Source organism: Cydia amplana, chromosome 7 (genome assembly GCF_948474715.1).
Source record: "Cydia amplana chromosome 7, ilCydAmpl1.1, whole genome shotgun sequence".
Lineage (NCBI taxonomy): Eukaryota > Metazoa > Arthropoda > Insecta > Lepidoptera > Tortricidae > Cydia > Cydia amplana.
This window is the reverse complement of record NC_086075.1, coordinates 11,076,939-11,096,634: the sequence shown is the minus strand read 5'-3', so window position 1 is coordinate 11,096,634 and position 19,696 is coordinate 11,076,939. Positions and strand designations below refer to the sequence as shown.

The 19,696-nt window shown below is 38.4% G+C and overlaps 1 protein-coding gene across 1 annotated transcript in view; it reads left to right on the top strand.

Annotated features, from left to right (window-relative positions):
- Positions 1-2,597: 2,597 nt before the first annotated feature.
- Positions 2,598-19,696, top strand: part of LOC134649674 (RYamide receptor-like) — a 42,119-nt gene continuing 25,020 nt past the window's right edge. The window contains exon 1 of the mRNA XM_063504513.1: positions 2,598-2,729. The gene's annotated coding sequence lies outside the window, so the exon portion shown is untranslated. The remainder of the gene's footprint in view (positions 2,730-19,696) is intronic.

Sequence of the window (19,696 nt, the reverse complement as noted above, 5' to 3'; positions counted from 1 at the left end):
CGACAAGGACAGGGATTTTTTATTACGCTAAAATTGTGGGTTCTGGCCGCGTAGCCAACATGCAAATCGCTTACGGTTCGTAGCGATCGAAACGCACCAATCACTGTCGCACTCTCGCACTAATATGGAAGAGTGCTACACAGAGCGATTCGTTGCGATAGCGCGATTGTCACCTTGGCTAGGCCGGCAGTGCCACTAAAACCAGGAACTGTTGTCACAGCGATATACTTAATCCATAAGTAATTATATTACATATATTGATATCAACTTTTTGTACAGTCGTTTGTAGGTACGAAGATCCAAAAAAACGTATTTTCGTTTTCATATAAAAAGTGGCGGTAATTCAGAAGCCTACAAAGAAAATGTATTCTGTCCGCCCAGGGGCCTATTTCTCGAACGGTATTAGTCTAATATTATTAGTGTGTTGTCATGGCGACCCATACGATTTGACAGTTTGTGGACTAATAATATTAATCTAATATCGTTCGAGAAATGGGCCCCAGATGTATCTACCTAACCGTAGTAGTAACAGTAGTATCACTTAAATGGGACCCCGTCATTCCTGAATATTGTACGGAAAATTCTCGAATATTACTTACTGTGATTTATTTCTGCAGTCTTTGCTTGGCGTGACCTCGGTAAGTGTTTCTAATAAATAACGAAACAAGAATGAGATTGAAAATACTTTCAGCCGTGTTGAAACGATTAGTTGAAGATTAAGTAGGTAATAAATATTGTTATATTTCATATATTCTACTTAGTGAAGTACCTATGTGAAACAAGTACTTATATTTTTACCCTTGTTATAAACTTATATAACCCTATTGTAAACTAATTATGATACAAAATGTTTTAAAAGATGTAGGTATCTTTTTAATAACAAAACTTCCATGAGACACAGACATATCACTACATAGTATAAAACAAAGTCGCTTCCCTGTCTGTCTGTCTGTCTGTATGCTTAGATCTTTAAAACTACGCAACGGATTTTGATGCGTTTTTTTTAATAGATAGAGTGATTCAAGAGGAAGGTTTATGTATAATTTGTTAACCCGTGCGAAGCCGGGGCGGGTCGCTAGTTAAATATATTTAGAACGGGTCACTCGCGAAAAACTTAAAATACGTGAGTGACCCATCCTTAATATATTTATTATACTATAGTATCTGTTTAAAATTTAGCAAAGTAAACTTTTCGATTTAAAATACGTGAGTGACCTATTCTTGATATATTTATTATGTAGGTACCTATCTGTTTAAAATTTGGCAAAGTAAATTAAAATCAGCATTGTTGCAACAAAAATCTATTAATAACATTTACATAATTGTTTTAGAGATTTGATAATTGACACTACGGACGTTCATAATAGCGTAGGTATATAAATAAAAGGAAAAGAGTTATCAACGACAATCCAATATTTATTTGTGATGTTGTTACACAGAACGTAAGGTCTACCGGGATCGGGATAATAGCCATTGGCGGGGATAATGCGCTTTCTTTACAATTCCAAGAAAATTGATCGGGTCTGATACAATTTCACCAAAGGGCGCATTAGGTTTAGGTACTTAATACGTCACGTGATACACGTTCGCCTTAACTAGTTAAACACTTTATCTTTATACATACAAGTAGGTATATAGGTATTGGAACTATACTACGTAAATCTCATAAATGTGGTAAAATGGGTAGAAGACTCACAATATATCATATCAAAGTGAAAAAAAATTAATAATTAAAAATTACAAGACGCAATAGAGCAAGTAAATAACTGTAAAGTGGTTGTTCGAGATCAAGGTGTATATTGAAAATATTATCTCTTAATAAACAATAAGATCTTTTTAGGTTTAAGATGTTTATTTCTCAAAAGATTACAAGAATAATCACTTCCTCAGAAATACATGTTTACACTAACATAATACTAAGGAGAGGGTAATTAATCATTATTTTTCCACACAATAGGCATATTATGTAGTTAATATACTCTATAGCATTATTAAATTGTACAACGGGACTTAATCGCGTATCTAAGTTTTAAGATTTACATCCGACGTTTCGAGGACGGCGTTGTCCCTGTGGTCTCGGAGAAGACCCTCCGTCGGTCTCGGTCTTCTCCGAGACCACGGGGACAACGCCGTCCTCGAAACGTCGGAGGTAAATCTTAAAACTTAGATACGCGATTGTACAATTTAATAATGTGTAAAAATCGTGAAAGTTTAAATCAGTGTGATACTCTATAGCTTCATCAAAAAGTAGGTATTACGCCCTTCTTATTTTTTATCTCTGTATGGGAAGTAAAAATGTACAATACAATGTTAACGCGCCCAAACTAACAAGTGAAAAATAAAAGCTAGATTCCGACCAAGTCTGCAACAATTTTGACAGCACACGCAGTGCAAGTGTTATTAATACGTCATAATTTCATAAAAGTTTGACGTTTAAAATGACTGCGTGTGCTATAAAAATCCTTGTTCTGACTCTTTTAAAAATTATTGCAGCGTAAACGACGTCCACGTGGATGCGTGACCGGTGCGCGGCCCGCGAAAGCGTGAGTCGAGTCTACTCGGGCCAGAGTCTTCACTCTGCCGCGCCAACCGCCCGCCTCGTGCCCGTCAAACTTTACCGCTCAGAAACAAATTTCCTACGAAAGCACAACCCTAGTGATTCAATATACGAAAGTGAAGTTGAATAAGTGGACTAATAGTGAAGTTTTAGTGCCAATGGTCAACTTCAGGTAAGAAGTTTGCATTTAAACTTAGTTGAAAGAAATAAAAAATATTTTATTTACCATTGTAAATGAATTGTATAATAAACTGTGAAATAGTTTACTTAACATTCATGAAAAAGCTCGCATTTGATTTTTTTAAGCATTTTCAGCAGGTTAATGAAAGCCTGTGTTAACATTTTCATTAAGAACTTTATTTATTATTTTTAATATTAAATAAAATTTGCGTTATCCATTAAAAAGAGTTTTCCGTGTTAAAATGTTTGCTATTAAATAATAATGACTATTTAAAAACAAACGACTTAACAACACTAAACTTTTATGAAGTTCTATAAAGTTCAGTGTTAGTTTTAGTGTTAGATTCAGTTTTTCAAAGAGCAATGGCAAAATGTCACTCTTCATTAAACTGAAGTTATGGAGCAAAGCTCTTTAAATTAAGGAATCCCTATTAATTTCCCTGTTAATTCTTTTCGCGTTTCATTCACTAAACGAACCCTAAAGTTGTTGGCAGAGCTTAAATGGAAAAGTACATACTTACGGGTGAATATGCTACGAAAATGAAATATATAAATTGTATTGCAGTTATTGTATTTTTTTGTACTTAATTCATACACATCTTATACCTTTAAACGAGCAATTCTTGTTTATTTATTTAATATATATTTTGGGGATCTCGAAAACGGCTCTAACGATTTCGCTGAAATTTGCAATATGGGGGTTTTCGGGGGCGAAAAATCGATCAAGCTAGGTCTTAACTCTGGGGAAATCTATTGTCTATTGAGTTTTTATATGTTTTCCGAGCAAAGCTCGGTCTCCTAGATAGGTAGGTACCTATTATAAGTTTATAGCATACGCCAACATACATGCATGTAACTTCAATAGAAACTGATTAATTTTCGTAACACAAAGGAATTAATTATTTTACTTAAGGCTAATTTAATTAAAAGTCCATTATTTTTTTTTCTATTCACCTCATATCCGTACCTTAAAAGCAAAACACTGTAAGGCGTTAATGCCATTGTAGTAATTTTAAAAGTGTTCAGTAAGTAATTATACAGAAGAAGGCCATTTGTAGGTACTTAAATAAGGATGGAGGATTTTACATAATACATACAATACTCTGTATTGCACACCTCACACAGTTTACAATACATGTACCCACAATATCAAGTAAAGACAATAGTATAGAGGTACATACATAACATCAGGCGGTCTTATAGCTTAAGAGTGATCTCTTTCAGACAACCGGAGACAATAAAATGAATTTTGCCGTAAGTTTGAGTTCGTGAACTTTTTGTATTCAACATAGGTACCTAAGTAGGTACAGGGTGTTTGGTACATCGTTTACCAAATTAAAATGGTAGATAGGTTGAATCATTACCGTAGATAGGTACCAAACACCCTGTATACTATCTGTCTGCTATCTTTTCATGCCTAGAAAAAAATGCGCGCGTTTTTTTTCCAGCTCTACGCCAGTTTTCCGTAAATTTCAAATTGTTACGTGCGCAGGAGTAAAACCATGGGCAATTTTTTCTCCGAGGGGTGAGAAGATAGCAAATGACTCAACCTATCTGCTGTTTTAATTTGGCAAACAATGTCCCAAACACCCTGTATATTTGACATTAACAGAAACCCAGTGCCACCAAACAAGACGTTTAGGTTTTAAGTACAGCACCAACATTGTTTGTATTTTTTAGTCTGTATAGGTATTTACAGTCAAGGGGCTATTCATAAATTACGTCATTTCATATTAGGGGGGGGGGGGGGTGTCTGGACATCGGATGATGGTAGCAAGACGTAGGATGAAACGGGGTCATTTGAAGCATGATTTTTGGATGATTTTAGTCGTCAAAAATCGATGACGTAATTTATGGACAGCCCCGTGTGTAAAAATATGGGTGCATATAACTTAGGTACTCAAAAATAATAATATGTCCCATAGATCTTAATTCGCTGACATACAAGCTATGGGACATATTTTTGAGTAGGTATGATAGGATTTAATTAGATTTTTTTTTGTTGGTCGTTAAATTTCAGGCACGTGTACCAATGCTATTATTTACGCAGTATTCTTCTTTTCATTTGTATAATTTTTGCTTTAAAAAAGATCACCTTTGAAATCACATCACTCGATCCCTTTGTTTATAAGGATGTTTATTTATTGGCGAATTGAAATAATCTCTTTGATAACGTGTTTCAATAAGAATGTAAATAGGCTTTGTTCCAAATGAATAAACTTTCTGAAATCACCGAATTCAAAGAAGAATAATAATAATAATATAAAAAGCGGCCAAGTGCGAGTCGGACTCGCCCATGAAGGGTTCCGTATTTAGGCGATTTATGACGTATAAAAAAAAAACTACTTACTAGATCTCGTTCAAACCAATTTTCGGTGGAAGTTTACATGGTAATGTACATCATATATTTTTTTTAGTTTTATCATTCTCTTATTTTAGAAGTTACAGGGGGGGGGGGACACACACATTTTACCACTTTGGAAGTGTCTCTCGCGCAAACTATTCAGTTTAGAAAAAAATGATAGTAGAAACCTCAATATCATTTTTGAAGACCTATCCACAGATACCCCACACGTATGGGTTTGATGAAAAAAAAATTTTTGAGTTTCAGTTCGAAGTATGGGGAACCCCAAAAATTTATTGTTTTTTTTCTATTTTTGTGTGAAAATCTTAATGCGGTTCACAGAATACATCTACTTACCAAGTTTCAACAGTATAGTTCTTATAGTTTCGGAGAAAAGTGGCTGTGACATACGGACGGACAGACAGACGGACAGACGGACAGACGGACAGACAGACAGACAGACAGACAGACATGACGAATCTATAAGGGTTCCGTTTTTTGCCATTTGGCTACGGAACCCTAAAAAGCGGTGGTGGCCGAGTGGATATGACGTCCGACTTTCAATCCGGAGGTCGCGGGTTCAAAATTCAAATCCTGGCTCGTACCAATGAGTTTTTCGGAACTTATGTATGAAATATCATTGATATTTACCACTAGCTTTTCGGTGAAGGAAAACATCGTGAGGAAACCTGCATACATCTGCGAAGAAATTCAAAGGTGTATGTGAAGTCCCCAATCCGCATTGGGCTAGCGTGGGGACTATAGCCCAAGCCCTCTTGCGCATGAGAGGAGGCCTGTGCCCAGCAGTGGGACGTATATAGGCTCAAATTATTATATTATTATTTATAATAATATAAATAATTGCAGGCTAATTAGGCATAGATTGTATCTAATATTACGGCATGTATGTTGAAATGCTATGTAGTCCAGTATGCAAATTTAGCCTATCAATACAATAGAATCGGCTCACAACTATAATCACAGTAGCTTAGTAATCAGTTTAAAGTTTCAAAAATACAAGAGACTACCACGCACAGCGTGGAAAGAATATTAACTCTGAACTCTGATGGACTAGATCTTCATATTATTTGACTAGACGGCTAATATACGGCTGTGTCTATTGTCCGATAATTAATGCGCCCCGTAACCGCCAGGGTGGCGCTACAGTCACAGAGAATAAGCAAATATAATCGGCCTGATTAAAATTTTAATATAATTTTTGACGTTTAATAAAATTAGAATTAGTGCTTCATCACTCATCTTCCTCGCGTTGTTCCGGCATTTTTCCACGGCTCATGGGAGCCTGGGGTCCGCTTGGCAACTAATCCCAGTAATTGGCGTGGGCACTAGTTTTTACGAATGCGACTGCTATCTGACCTTCCAACCCAGAGGGTAAACTAGGCCCGTATTGGGATTAGTCCTGTTTCCTCACGATGTTTTCCTTCACCGAAAAGCGGTTGGTAAATATCAAATGATATTTCGTAGGTACATAAGTTCCGAAAAACTCATTGCAGGTTTCATTGCCGTAATATTAGATACAATCTATGCCTAATTAGCCTGCAATTATTTATATTATTATAAATAATAATATAATAATTTGAGCCTATATACGTCCCACTGCTGGGCACAGGCCTCCTCTCATGCGCAAGAGGGCTTGGGCTATAGTCCCCACGCTAGCCCAATGCGGATTGGGGACTTCACATACACCTTTGAATTTCTTCGCAGATGTATGCAGGTTTCCTCACGATGTTTTCCTTCACCGAAAAGCTAGTGGTAAATATCAATGATATTTCATACATAAGTTCCGAAAAACTCATTGGTACGAGCCAGGATTTGAATTTTGAACCCGCGGCCTCCGGATTGCAAGTCGCACGCTCTTACCGCTAGGCCACCAGCTCTTAGAATTGTTTTATAATAATAAATACTGGGTATTTATGATCTGTAGCCAGATTTTCTATGAGATTTACGAAAAAGCGTCAAGTAATTGCTAAGAATAGGAATCTGGCCATCACTTTATTTAAAGTAAGTAGCCGTACTTCAGTACGCTCATGTCACACAACCCTTTGGTCCACATTCCAACATCAAAGAAGAAAATGTAAAATGTATATTTTGGTAACGGTTTGAATACATAATATACATATATATACAATATACCTATAGATATACAAATTAAAATAACAAGTCCCTACGCAAACCGGGTACAAATCAAACAAAACATTAGCTGTATGGGACAAGAGCAAGCGAATAATGATTCCGTTGAAAATGTACCTAACTACATAAAGAGCATATCTCAAAAAGTTTGTAGGTACATTTCGATCACCTCTTAGATTTTATAAAAATTGGTATGCTGGTAAATTACAGGAATCTGAACAACTTCCACCATATTTCCCAAAATGTCCCAGAAAGTTTCTATGAAACATTCCTTTTTAGGGTTCCGTACCCAAAGGGTAAAAACGGGACCCTATTACTAAGACTCCGCTGTCCGTCCGTCCGTCCGTCAGTCCGTCCGTCCGTCCGTCCGTCCATCCGTCCGTCCGTCCGTCCATCCGTCCGTCCGTCCGTCCGTCTGTCACCAGGCTGTATCTCACGAACCGTGATATCTAGACAGTTGAAATTTTCACAGTAGGATGTATTTCTGTTGCCGCTATAACAACAAATACTAAAAACAGAATAAAATAAAGATTTAAGTGGGGCTCCCATACAACAAACGTGATTTTTGACCGAAGTTAAGCAACGTCGGGCGGGGTCAGTACTTGGATGGGTGACCGTTTTTTTGCTTGTTTTGCTCTATTTTTTGTTGATGGTGCGGAACCCTCCGTGCGCGAGTCCGACTCGCACTTGGCCAGTTTTTTTTGTTACCAAATATGTGTAAGGAAATCTGGTAACAAAACAGGATGTTTCATAGAAACTTTCTGGGACATTTTGGGAAATATGGTGGAAGTTGTTCAGCTTCATGTACCAGCATACAATTTTTTATAGAAATCGTAAGAGGTGATCGAAATGTACGAACTTTTTGAGAAATGCTCTAATAATACTACCTACTCAATAACAATGTAAACTTGAATGTGGCCCGATTATATTTCTCTTTCGTGTACTTCGTTAAGGTTCTTATCAGTATTTAAAATGTTTGTAAGTTGGTAACCACAATGATGTTCCCAAATTGTGCCACAATACTCAAGTCACAAGTTTGAGAACTCTTGGAGCGGAAAAAAATACACTGAGCTTTCAGGTTTGGCGGAAAATTAATATGCGTAAAATTCTCGGTTAGCATTAAGATTTAAAAAATATCTGTTATAAGTTATAATATTTATATTATTAAGAGGCAACAGGAGTGGTAATTTCTCCATACAAACGTACTCGACTGATTCCTCCGTGGGTTTTGAAGCTAGAGCAATGATTTTTTCAACACAGATTAATATTATCAATATCTGTGTCGGACCGTTTTGCTTTTTTTGATATATTTGTGTTTTAAGGTGCTAGAACCCTTGAAAAATGGCCAAAATGGCCTAATTGATTATGTCGCAATGAGAGGCCTGGTATTCAAAACTGATATGAACATGTCATTTATAAATAATTACAAGTAATTACTTATAAATAAATGAAGAAGAACTAGACAAGTAAGGAAGAAGAAAAAAAAGATACTCCTTTTTTTTTATCAATTTTTCAATACGAGTATTTTAAATTCAAACAAACTATATTAAAGATTGTTTTTTTATGTTTAAATTTAAAACCTAAGATGGTACCTACGTTACGAATACATACTTACCGTAAAACGGGGTGAGTAGGTTTCGCGGGGAGAGGTGGGTTATGAATAGGGAGAGAAGGTTTGAGAGGGGGGTGAGAAGGGATTTTAAGGCTACTGCTACAAAAATAATGTATTCCAATTTAAAATGGAGCTATAGTAATACGCATAATAAAAAAAATCGATCCAACAATTTTCCAAAATCACCTTTGTATGAAAACCACTCTCACCCCAAATACGAGGCACTACGGGGTGAGGTGGATTTTCCTCTTTATCGTCAAAGTTATGAAATGGAACTACCCATACCCAAAATAAAATAGAAACTAAAATAAAAACGTCCGGAACACTTATTATATACACCATTCAGTTTTCATATGTAAAAATAAAATGTTATCGAGGTTTGAATTTCAGTTTTGACCCTACTCACTCACCCCATTTTACGGTATATCCAATCTTTGATAAATTACGCTATAACAGTCTGTCAGTGTCAAAAGTGACGTTTTTGGTTGAATAAATTTCATTTTTGACACTGATATACCTATCATATATATATTTTTCCAGATCTAATTCATTTCCTGTTATTAAAATTAGAATACCTGATAAATAAAATACTAGTGCTTCAGAAACGCTCTTAATAAGAATTATGTGCGGAGTCAATAGGCGCGAGTCGGCCAAACCTCACTTTGAAAAACTTCCTACTCGTAATGACTCTGATATCATTATTTATACATTTTCACTATTAGAAATACATAATAAGGCCTAGTCACATCAAAAACTGTCGGACGTAAATAACTACAACATGCGATTCAAATACAGGCTGTTGCTACCAAAATCACGGTTTAGAGAAACACATAAACATTAAACAGAGCTTATCTAAAAATATTTAATAAACTGCCTTTTTAATTAACATATTTACAATAGGTAAACATATTTCGTTTCATTTCAATTAACAAGGCTTCCGTTTCTCATTTTTAAGGAAAAAGGTCTCAATTTCAAATCATGCTTTTTATTCATTAAGTACCTATTAGAAAATTACAGCAACAAGCTTGATTTCGAAATTTTTAAATTTTACCTAATCTTAATAATATTGAAAACTTTCACATTTTGAACACATATTAACTCACGGTTACAGACGGGTCTATGGCGAATTTATTTTATTACATTTATTTACCGACGATTCGACACAGGTTTCGTCACGTGGTCACGGCTAACTGATGTCCCAGCAAAATGTAAAAAACCGGCCAAGTACGAGTCGGACTCGCGCACGGAGGGTTCCGCACCATCAACAAAAAATAGAGCAAAACAAGCAAAAAAACGGTCACCCATCCAAGTACTGACCCCGCCCGACGTTGCTTAACTTCGGTCAAAAATCACGTTTGTTGTATGGGAGCCCCACTTAAATCTTTATTTTATTCTGTTTTTAGTATTTGTTGTTATAGCGGCAACAGAAATACATCATCTGTGAAAATTTCAACTGTCTAGCTATCACGGTTCGTGAGGTACAGCCTGGTGACAGACGGACGGACGGACGGACGGACGGACGGACGGACAGCGGAGTCTTAGTAATAGGGTCCCTTTTTACCCTTTGGGTACGGAACCCTAAAAACGGAGGTTTGTGCAATGTTAGTTGCACACGAAAAGTGTACGAAAAAAAATTGGCGTAGACATCACATTTTCATACCACTTAATTATTTACATTTGTGTCATTGTAATAAGACACTTAAATTTAAGCAATATGTAGGTACAGCATATGCTATTACCGTGCCTATTTAGTTTATTATAAATTATATTTAGTTTATTTAGATACTGACATACCTTGCAATGCACATGTTATTTCATGGTGAATAATTCAATCATGATATCGGGAGGTTAGGCCTACAAGAATTTGACTTATTCCACCCAATTGGCTTAGGCTGTGGTAAAAAAAAAACAAAACACAACATCGCTATATTAAGACAACATTATTTTCTCGTAAATACTGTCAGAAATACGTGGTTAAATTCTTAAGTAATACCTCAGGCTTACGATCTGTACGTGGGGAAGCTGGAAATGAGAGATAAGTAGGATACCTTCTCCTGCATTTGTAGTAGAAAAAAAAACAGTTAATAGTTCCAACCAGAATATCAACCTAAAAAGAATCAGCCTGTTAAGTACATATAGACAATGATCAAAATAAATTCGCTATTGTACCTACAAGAATATTTTTGCGGAGGTATATTTAGAGATTAGTATTAGTCTCCAAACAATGTTGCGTTCGAAGGAACAATTTGCAGTCAACGTGCGTTTTTGGACATTATTGCACTAGTAGAAGGTTCTGGGGCATCTGGGAACATTTTACTTACTGAATTCATCATGTCACAGTTTTTAATTAAACATGCCAATAAAATAGGAAGAATATTATGCTTTATAAGCCCGTTTATTGCCCCATTTGTATAAGTTACCATTTTCCTATAAGTTGCACCAACCCTGCATAAACAAAGACTTTTTGTTACTTATAATTGGTTAATTATAAGAAAATAAATAACCAAACGTCTAATACAGAAAATTACTTAGCCCTTATTTCTTCAGTTATATACAAACTTCCCATGCCGTGTCTACCAAACGGTAGGTAGGTTTGCAAAGTAGGTACCTACGTGGTTATACACGATATTTATCGATAAATAATTATAGTAAAATAAATTTTAAGTTTAATTTCACAATTCAGCAAGATTTTATAACTGTAAAGACGATAAATAATATATATTTGTTAATAGTAATACCAAATTCATGGATCGTTCAGGCAAAAGTAAATTGTAGGTATCCAAACTTGTCTAGCGAAATTATTTATTGGAATCACGATATTTTCTTAATAAACTATAAAATTAGTTTCGTACCTATAATCAATTTTTGCCCATTATTTCCTTGTAAAAGATGAATAACAAGACGGATAATAATAGCGGCCGCGCATTTTGTTTTTATTTTCGGAAAGTTCGCCCCTCGTTGGACTTAGCGTGGTTAAGACTACTGAATCATTTGCCTAATGTCCATCCACTTTGCTTTTACCGTCTTAACTACCCAATCGTAGTGCGTTGTTCGCCTGTTTCCACTATTTGACTTTTAGCTAGGTATACGGATCAACAACGTATTTTGTATGAGTAGGTAAGCGTTATCAGTGGATTCACAAAACTGTAACATTCAAATTTAAATTTTATGACTTAGAGAAAGAAAAATAGGTGAACTAGTTACTTTTAAGAACGGTATCTATTTACTAGTTTGTAAATACGTGACCAAAAGCCATGAGGTAGATTCTCTAAAATAGCTTTATAGCCGATAAAAACAACGAAAATAATTTTAAATGACTCATGGTAATGAATGGTAGCAGGAAATTACGGTATTAAGGAACAATAACCGAACTGATTTTTTGCGATCGATGTTCAAACTTTGCCTGACATCCTTTGTAATGTTGGAAGTTTTATTTGATGGGCTTCTTCTATTAAATCTGCTATCGAATATTAGCCGCGTCTAATATAACAAGCCAATTATTCTGTCCGATGAGTCAAAGTGATATTTAATTAGTGTGGCTATTTTGAAGTCTGAAATTAAGTCGGGTACTCGAAAAGTTGTTTGGAGAAAAGCTGTGTTGTTTGGGACTATTTATTTAAATGTTCGAATCGACACCTCGCAAATAATGAGCTACCTATTTTGTCCATGTTCTGCTGATATTCCGCATAAATTACTATTTATGCGGAATATCAGCATTGAATTGTAAAGAAATAATTGAATTTTGATAGGTAGTATTTTTTGTGTACTATTTACATAAACTTAGGCGAAATCAGTATCTATACTCACATACGAAATGGCTACTACGAATGTTCAATGCTCTCGAGGATCCAGGGATCCCAGGACCAAAGATGTGAAACCTTCAGTACGCATCTGGCAGTTAAATATCGAAGGCATCAGTCAAGCCAAATGTGACTACCTGCAAAAACAACTGCGGAACTATGACATCGACATAGTCAACATCCAAGAGACACACAGTAAAGACGAGCAAGACCTGCACAGAAGAGGACGCATACCTGGATACACTCTCATTAAGGCGCTCCATCATCCTCAGTACGGATTAGCTACATACGCCAGAGATAACCTTACTGAAGTGGCCCTAGTGGCTGCCAGCAGCGACGAAAACATCTTCACTATCACTGTCCAAGTAAACGACCTGAAGATCGTAAATGTGTACAAACCTCCCAGAGCCGGATGGGGGCCTGTGCCACTCCCCACGCACGACCACCCATGTATCTACGCGGGGGATTTTAATAGTCACCACACGAACTGGAAATACAGCAAAAGTGATGCGAACGGAGAAGCACTTGTCCAGTGGGCAGAGATGGCCGATCTACATCTAGTTTTCGATGAAAAGGACCCGGGTACTTTCCACTCTGCGCGGTGGCACAAGGATTACAACCCAGACCTCGTTTTTGTAACAAAGGACTGTTTCGACCAGCCTCTTCCTACAACTCGGACCATTTTGCCTTGTTTCCCAAATAGTCAACACAGGCCTGTACATCTAGAAGTAGGCTTAAAAATACCTGTTGTAAATTCGATGCCCTTGCCAAGGTGGAATTTTGGCCGAGCAAACTGGGGTAGCTTCAAAACCCAACTTGATGCAGAGCTTTTGGCAGCAGACCTAAACCCATGCGCGCGGAACTATAAGGTTTTCTCTGATTTGGTCATCAAAGTCGCAAAAAACACCATTCCCCGAGGGTATAGAAAGGAGTATGTCCCAGGTTGGAACACACAAAGTGAACTTCTATATAAGTCGTACCAAGCCACAGGAGACCATGAGGTGGGCACAAAACTTTTGCAATCACTAGATCTAAACAGAAAGCTGAAGTGGGAGTCATTGGTGGAAAAAATGGACTTTAAAAAATCTAGTAGGAAAGCATGGCACACGTTGCACAAACTGACAGGGAAAAAGTCGTCACCTAGAACTAACCAGCTTACAGTACACCCTAACGCTATTGCAAATCGCATGGTAGAACTGACACGGGCAAAGAGAGATAAGCTAGTGACAAAGAAAATTAAGCACAAGCTGACGGAACTCAGACGTTCGATGCCAAGAAATAGCGAACTCTCTAAAACGTTTTCCACACATGAGGTAGCCTCCGCAATAAAGCAACTGAAACCTGGCAAGGCGGCTGGACCAGATAAAATTTATAATGAATTTATCCGGAACCTGGGTCCAACCAGTGTCAGCTGGCTTACTGCTTTGTTCTCGGATATTCTGGTAAAGAACCATATACCGAAAGAGTTCAAGAAATCGAACGTCATAGCTCTACTGAAACCTGGAAAGAAGGAACACATCCCAGAAAATTTCAGACCCGTGTCTCTCCTTAGCTGTGTTTATAAGTTACTTGAGCGTCTAATTCTAACAAGGATTACTCCGTACATAGAGGCCGCCACTCCGCCTGAACAGGCTGGATTCAGATGTGGACGCAGCTGCACCGATCAAGTTCTTGCTCTCACCACCCATATCGAAGCTGGTTTCCAGAATAAGTTGAAGTCCACCGCCGTCTTTATAGACCTAACAGCTGCTTACGATACTGTCTGGAAACAGGGCATGATATACAAAGTTTTGTCAGTGATCCCCAGCCGTGAGATCGCAGACCTGCTGTGCAACATGCTCAGTGAAAGGGAGTTCGAGGTCTTCCTCGGTGACCAGAAGAGTAGGAAGAGAAAATTGAATAACGGGCTTCCTCAGGGGTCTGTCCTTGCACCACAGCTGTTCAACCTCTATATCCACGATCTGCCACAAACCACGGCCAGAAAATTCATTTATGCGGACGATATTGCCCTGGTAGCCCAGAGTCGTACATTTGGGGAAGGCGAGAGCCAGCTTAATACGGATTTAAAAACCTTGGAAGCGTATTTTCGAGAATGGAGACTCATACCGAGTGCCAGAAAAACAGAAGTGTCTTGCTTTCACCTAAGCAACCACCTCGCTAAACACGAGCCAACTGTCACTCTGGGCGGTGAAAAGCTACCATTCAATCCTTTCCCAACATACCTTGGCATTACTTTGGACCGGACTCTAAGCTACAAAGAACACCTTTCCAAGCTCTCGCTTAAAATATCGACCCGGAACAACATACTGCACAAGTTGTGTGGCACCTCATGGGGAGCTTCTGCGGACTGTCTCCGTTCAACGGCTCTGGGACTCGTATATCCCACTGCAGAGTACTGTGCTCCAATTTGGCTACAAAGTGCACACACGCAATTGGTAGACTCGAAGCTCAATGTCACCATGAGATGCATTACTGGGACAGTGAAATCTACACCCTGCCACTGGCTTCCTGCGCTCAGTCGAATCCCACCTCCACATTTGAGAAGGAAACAGGCGCTGCTAAGAGAGACTAGCAAAATCAGAGCATGTCCGTCTCTCCCAATGCATCAGGAGTTTACCAACCCGCCTATGGCGAGACTTAAGTCCCGTCGCCCGGTATACGTAGCTGCTGCAACACTCACACAAAGTTCCTTCGACGTACAGCAGCTCTGGAAATAAGAATGGAAGAGGCAAGCTGACGGTACCCCGGCCGTGAATACCGACCCGACTATAATGTACAAGGGGACCGACCTTCCTAGGAAACTATGGTGTCGCTTAAACCGCCTAAGAACCGGGCACGGACGATGCAACTTCTTCCGGCATAAGTGGGGTTGGAGTGACTCCGCGCTATGCGACTGCGGCATCGAGGACCAGACCATGGAGCACATCATCCAGCGGTGCCCACTCCGCGCATACTCGGGTAGCCCGGATGATTTACTAGACCTGACGCCCGATGCTGTGCAGTGGTTGCAAAACTTGGATGTTGCCTTATAAATAACAATACTGTATATATAATTTTGCCTATGTGTCCATATCGCCATACGATTAAATAAATAAATAAACTTTTTCTACTCCAGCACTTAAATGTGTCAATTAAATGACTGACAGTGATATCTAAAGCAATGTCATTTGAATGATTTGTCTATAGGCTCATAAGATGACTGCTAGGCTCATCTTATGAGTATAATACAACTGCTTTATTTTTTTTAAAGATACAAGTTCCGATCATCTTGATTGAAAGAGGTATGTTTTCATTTACAATAATAACTCTTTTTTTTTTAAATAATAACTCTTTTTTTTTTAAATAATAACTCAATTTTTTTTAAATATTAACTCTTTTTTTTTAATAATAACTTTTTTTTTTTTTTTTTTTGCTGCAGCTGTCATAGAAAAAGTAATGTATGCAACAGCTCATAATTGGTTCTTAAAATTCTCGGGTCTTTTTTTACAAAACTCGACTAAGTCTCGTTTTGTAACTTCGACCCTTGAATTTTAAGAACCCTTATTATATCACTGTTGCATAAACTACTATTATTGCACGATATAAATTGTATAAATAGCGGACTTGATCCTATAAGACATTTTTTAACAGTCAACCATTGGGTCATACAGAAACTTGTGGTTAGTGCAGGATTGTAGACATCAAGATGAAGTATGAAACACAAATCAACATGCTGTCAATATTAATACATTATTTTTTATAGAATAATTACACTAAATAAAAAATACACACTTACACATAACAATACACTTTTAACTTTAGCTATACTTAGGATATTTGTAAAGTTTAACAATAAAAAAGTATGTACCTACTGTTGGGTGCCGAAGTTCGAATTGCTCTGCTAAACATAGTACCTAAAGGACCCCATTACGTAGCTACATTACAAGCTTTCGGCGGAAAAGTTAGTCTGGCCCCCTGGGGATAATCCATTGGGTTACGGATATGTATCGGCAGAGTCCGAACTCTCGGCGCCGGTTAGCATCATGCTGAACAGTTGAACATATGTAGAATAATAAGTATGTAATAATATTTATTTAACGCACCAAATGGTAGTATAGTATGTAGATAGATACCACGGAGAGTTGAAAACTTGACACAAATTTTACCTTTTTGTTTATAACTCTGTTGTGTAAAACGCTAGGTTTGCGAAAGCTCTTTCGTCTCATAGCAAATTTCATAATAATCATAAGTAGTAAAATAGAATTGAAAAATATAATTTCAGCAGTTTGATACGAACATCTACTTTAAAGGATGACTGACGTTAGACCGGGCCGTGTCCGGGCCGGAGCTTCCGGTGCTTACTTTTCTATGACAGATGACAGGTGATCACGTGATACTTTCCATAGAAAACGAAGCTCCGGAAGCTCCGGCCCGGACACGGCCCGGTCTAACGTGTGTCATCCTTTATATACAAACTCTAATAAAAATATCCTTCATGTCACAAACCACCTAGACTTCTCTTACTAGAAATATGAGGTGTAGTATTTCTAGTCAGAGAAGAAAACGCACACAATTACTGGCTAGTAACAAAAAGTTATTAAAGGTTGAACAAAAACAGATTCAGATATGCTCGTTTATTCATAGACTAAACGTTAAATTTAATGACTGACTTTTATTTCGTCTTCAAAAACAGTTATTTCAGAGTCCATACTTAGCAAACACGACGCCAGATAAAACAAAGGTTAGAATATTATTAACTAGCTGTGCCCGCGGCTCCGCCCGCGTGGAATTCGGTCTGTGTCAGTAAGCTAATTCATCCCTAATTTCTCTTTCTCTCCCCTGGAGGCGGATCTTGAAGTAAAGTTGACAGAATAGATGGATACGATTAGCGGACTGAAGTCCAGATAAAATATTTTACAATTAGGTAGGTACTTACCACTAAACAAAACTACACTCCAAAACCAATAGTTTTTTTCGCCCTTATTCCAATATTAGACGTGATTTAAACGACACAGAGTTATAGTAGGTGTATAACGGACCCCTGCGTGGGCGGGCGCGATGTGTAGCCAACGCGCCCAATGAGGTGAAGGGGTGATTTCCCCAAGAGTCGGGTCCGAGTCCGGACGGCCGCTGGCGAGGTTGCGGAAGAGTACTTCGGCGTTCCTGGGACCTCGCCTTATAGCAGCGAGGCGGCAACAGAGGGGTTTTAGTGGGTAAACCTGGGGTCTCATTAGCTCACAACAGGGAGTCCCACATAACCATCCCGGCCCGTCCCCGCGCCGGGTGGTATGCTTAAAGCATTTCCCCTCTTAAAAAAAAAAAAAAAAAAAGGTGTATAACGGACAATACAGTACTACTTTTGTATTTTTACGTTCTTGAGTGTACCTATCCAAAACATGTCCATAGCAAATATCATCCAATTCTGCCCTCCAGTCAAATCATTCTGAGCATGAAAAATTAAGATTTATACACATAGAAATCCATACTTCCTAACAAACTTTCGAATTTAGGTCTAATATATTATATTAGTTAGAAGTAAGATTACAGGAAAGGAGAATATTATAAATATCAAAAACTTGAGGCCGAGTATTTACACTTTATTTACAGTTATGTTTATGTATGCACAACTAAATATCTACATATATGTATGTACCGGGGATTACTTTTAACAGTGTAAAAAAATGTAATTATAAATTGGCCTAAGTCGTAGTCGCTTGGTAGGGTGCCCAGAATGCCATCTATATTAAAGTAGGGCTTAACCCTTAAAATCGTATTAAAAACGCGAGCGCAGCGAGCGCGAATATTTTTTGATAGAAAAAAAATTGAGAGATGGGAGTAATGTTGTCAGGGACACAGCCGCAATGGTTTACGTGAAACGTTGGTGTGGATATCTAATGCGAAAGCCGAAGGCCGAGCTCCATGTAGGGCCGAAGGCCCGAAGCGTCCAGGCTGTCAGTACTTAAGCACAGAACAATAGTATCAGTGTCTAAATGCGAAGGCCGAAGGCCGAGCTCCGCGTAGGGCCAAAGGTGTTTAAGTCGTAGTAGTAGTCGCTCGATAGAGTGCCCAGAATGCCACCTTTATCAAATTAGGCTTAACCTTTAAAATCGTATTAAAAACGCGAGCGTAGCGAGCGCGAATTTTTTTTGATAGAAAAAAAATTAGAGAGGCTATGTCAGGGACATAGCCGCAGTGGTTTACGTGAAATTTTGGTGTGGATATCTAATGCGAAAGCCGAAGGCCGAGCTCCGCGTAGGGCCAAAGGCCCGAAGCGTCCAGGATGTCAGTGCTTAAGTCGTAGTAGTAGTCGCTCGGTAGGGTGCCCAGAATGCCATCTTTATCAGATTAGGTTTAACCTTTAAAATTGTATTAAAAACGCGAGCGTAGCGAGCGCGAATTTTTTTTGATAGAAAAAAAATTAGAGAGGCTATGTCAGGGACATAGTCGCAGTGGTTTACGTGAAATTTTGGTGTGGATATCTAATGCGAAAGCCGAAGGCCGAGCTCCATGTAGGGCCGAAGGCCCGAAGCGTCCAGGATGTCAGTGCTTAATCACAGAACAATGGTATCAGTGTCTAAATGCGAAATCCGAAGGCCGAGCTCCGCTTAGAGCCGAAGGCCCGAAGTGTCCGTCGTAGTAGTAGTCGCTCGGTAGGGTGCCCAGAATGCCACCTTTATCAAAGTAGGCTTAACCTTAAAAGTTAAAAACGCGAGCGTAGCGAGCGCGAATTTTTTTGATAGAAAAAATTGAGAGAGGCTATGTCAGGGACACCGCCACAATGGTTGAATTTTGGTGTGGATATCTAATGCGAAAGCCGAAGGCCGAGCTCCGCATAGGGCCGAAGGCCCGAAGCGTCCTGGATGTCAGTGCTTAATCACAGAACAATAGTATAACTGTCTAAGTGCGAAGGCCGAAGGCCGAGCTCCGCGTAGGGAGGAAGGCCCGAAGCGTCCAGGCTGTCAGTGCTTAAACACAGAACAATAGTATTAATGTAGGTTAATGTGTGTGCTGGGCTCTCCAGTACCCGCTGATGCACCGCAGTACTTACCGTCGAGCGCGTCTGTCGTGCGAAT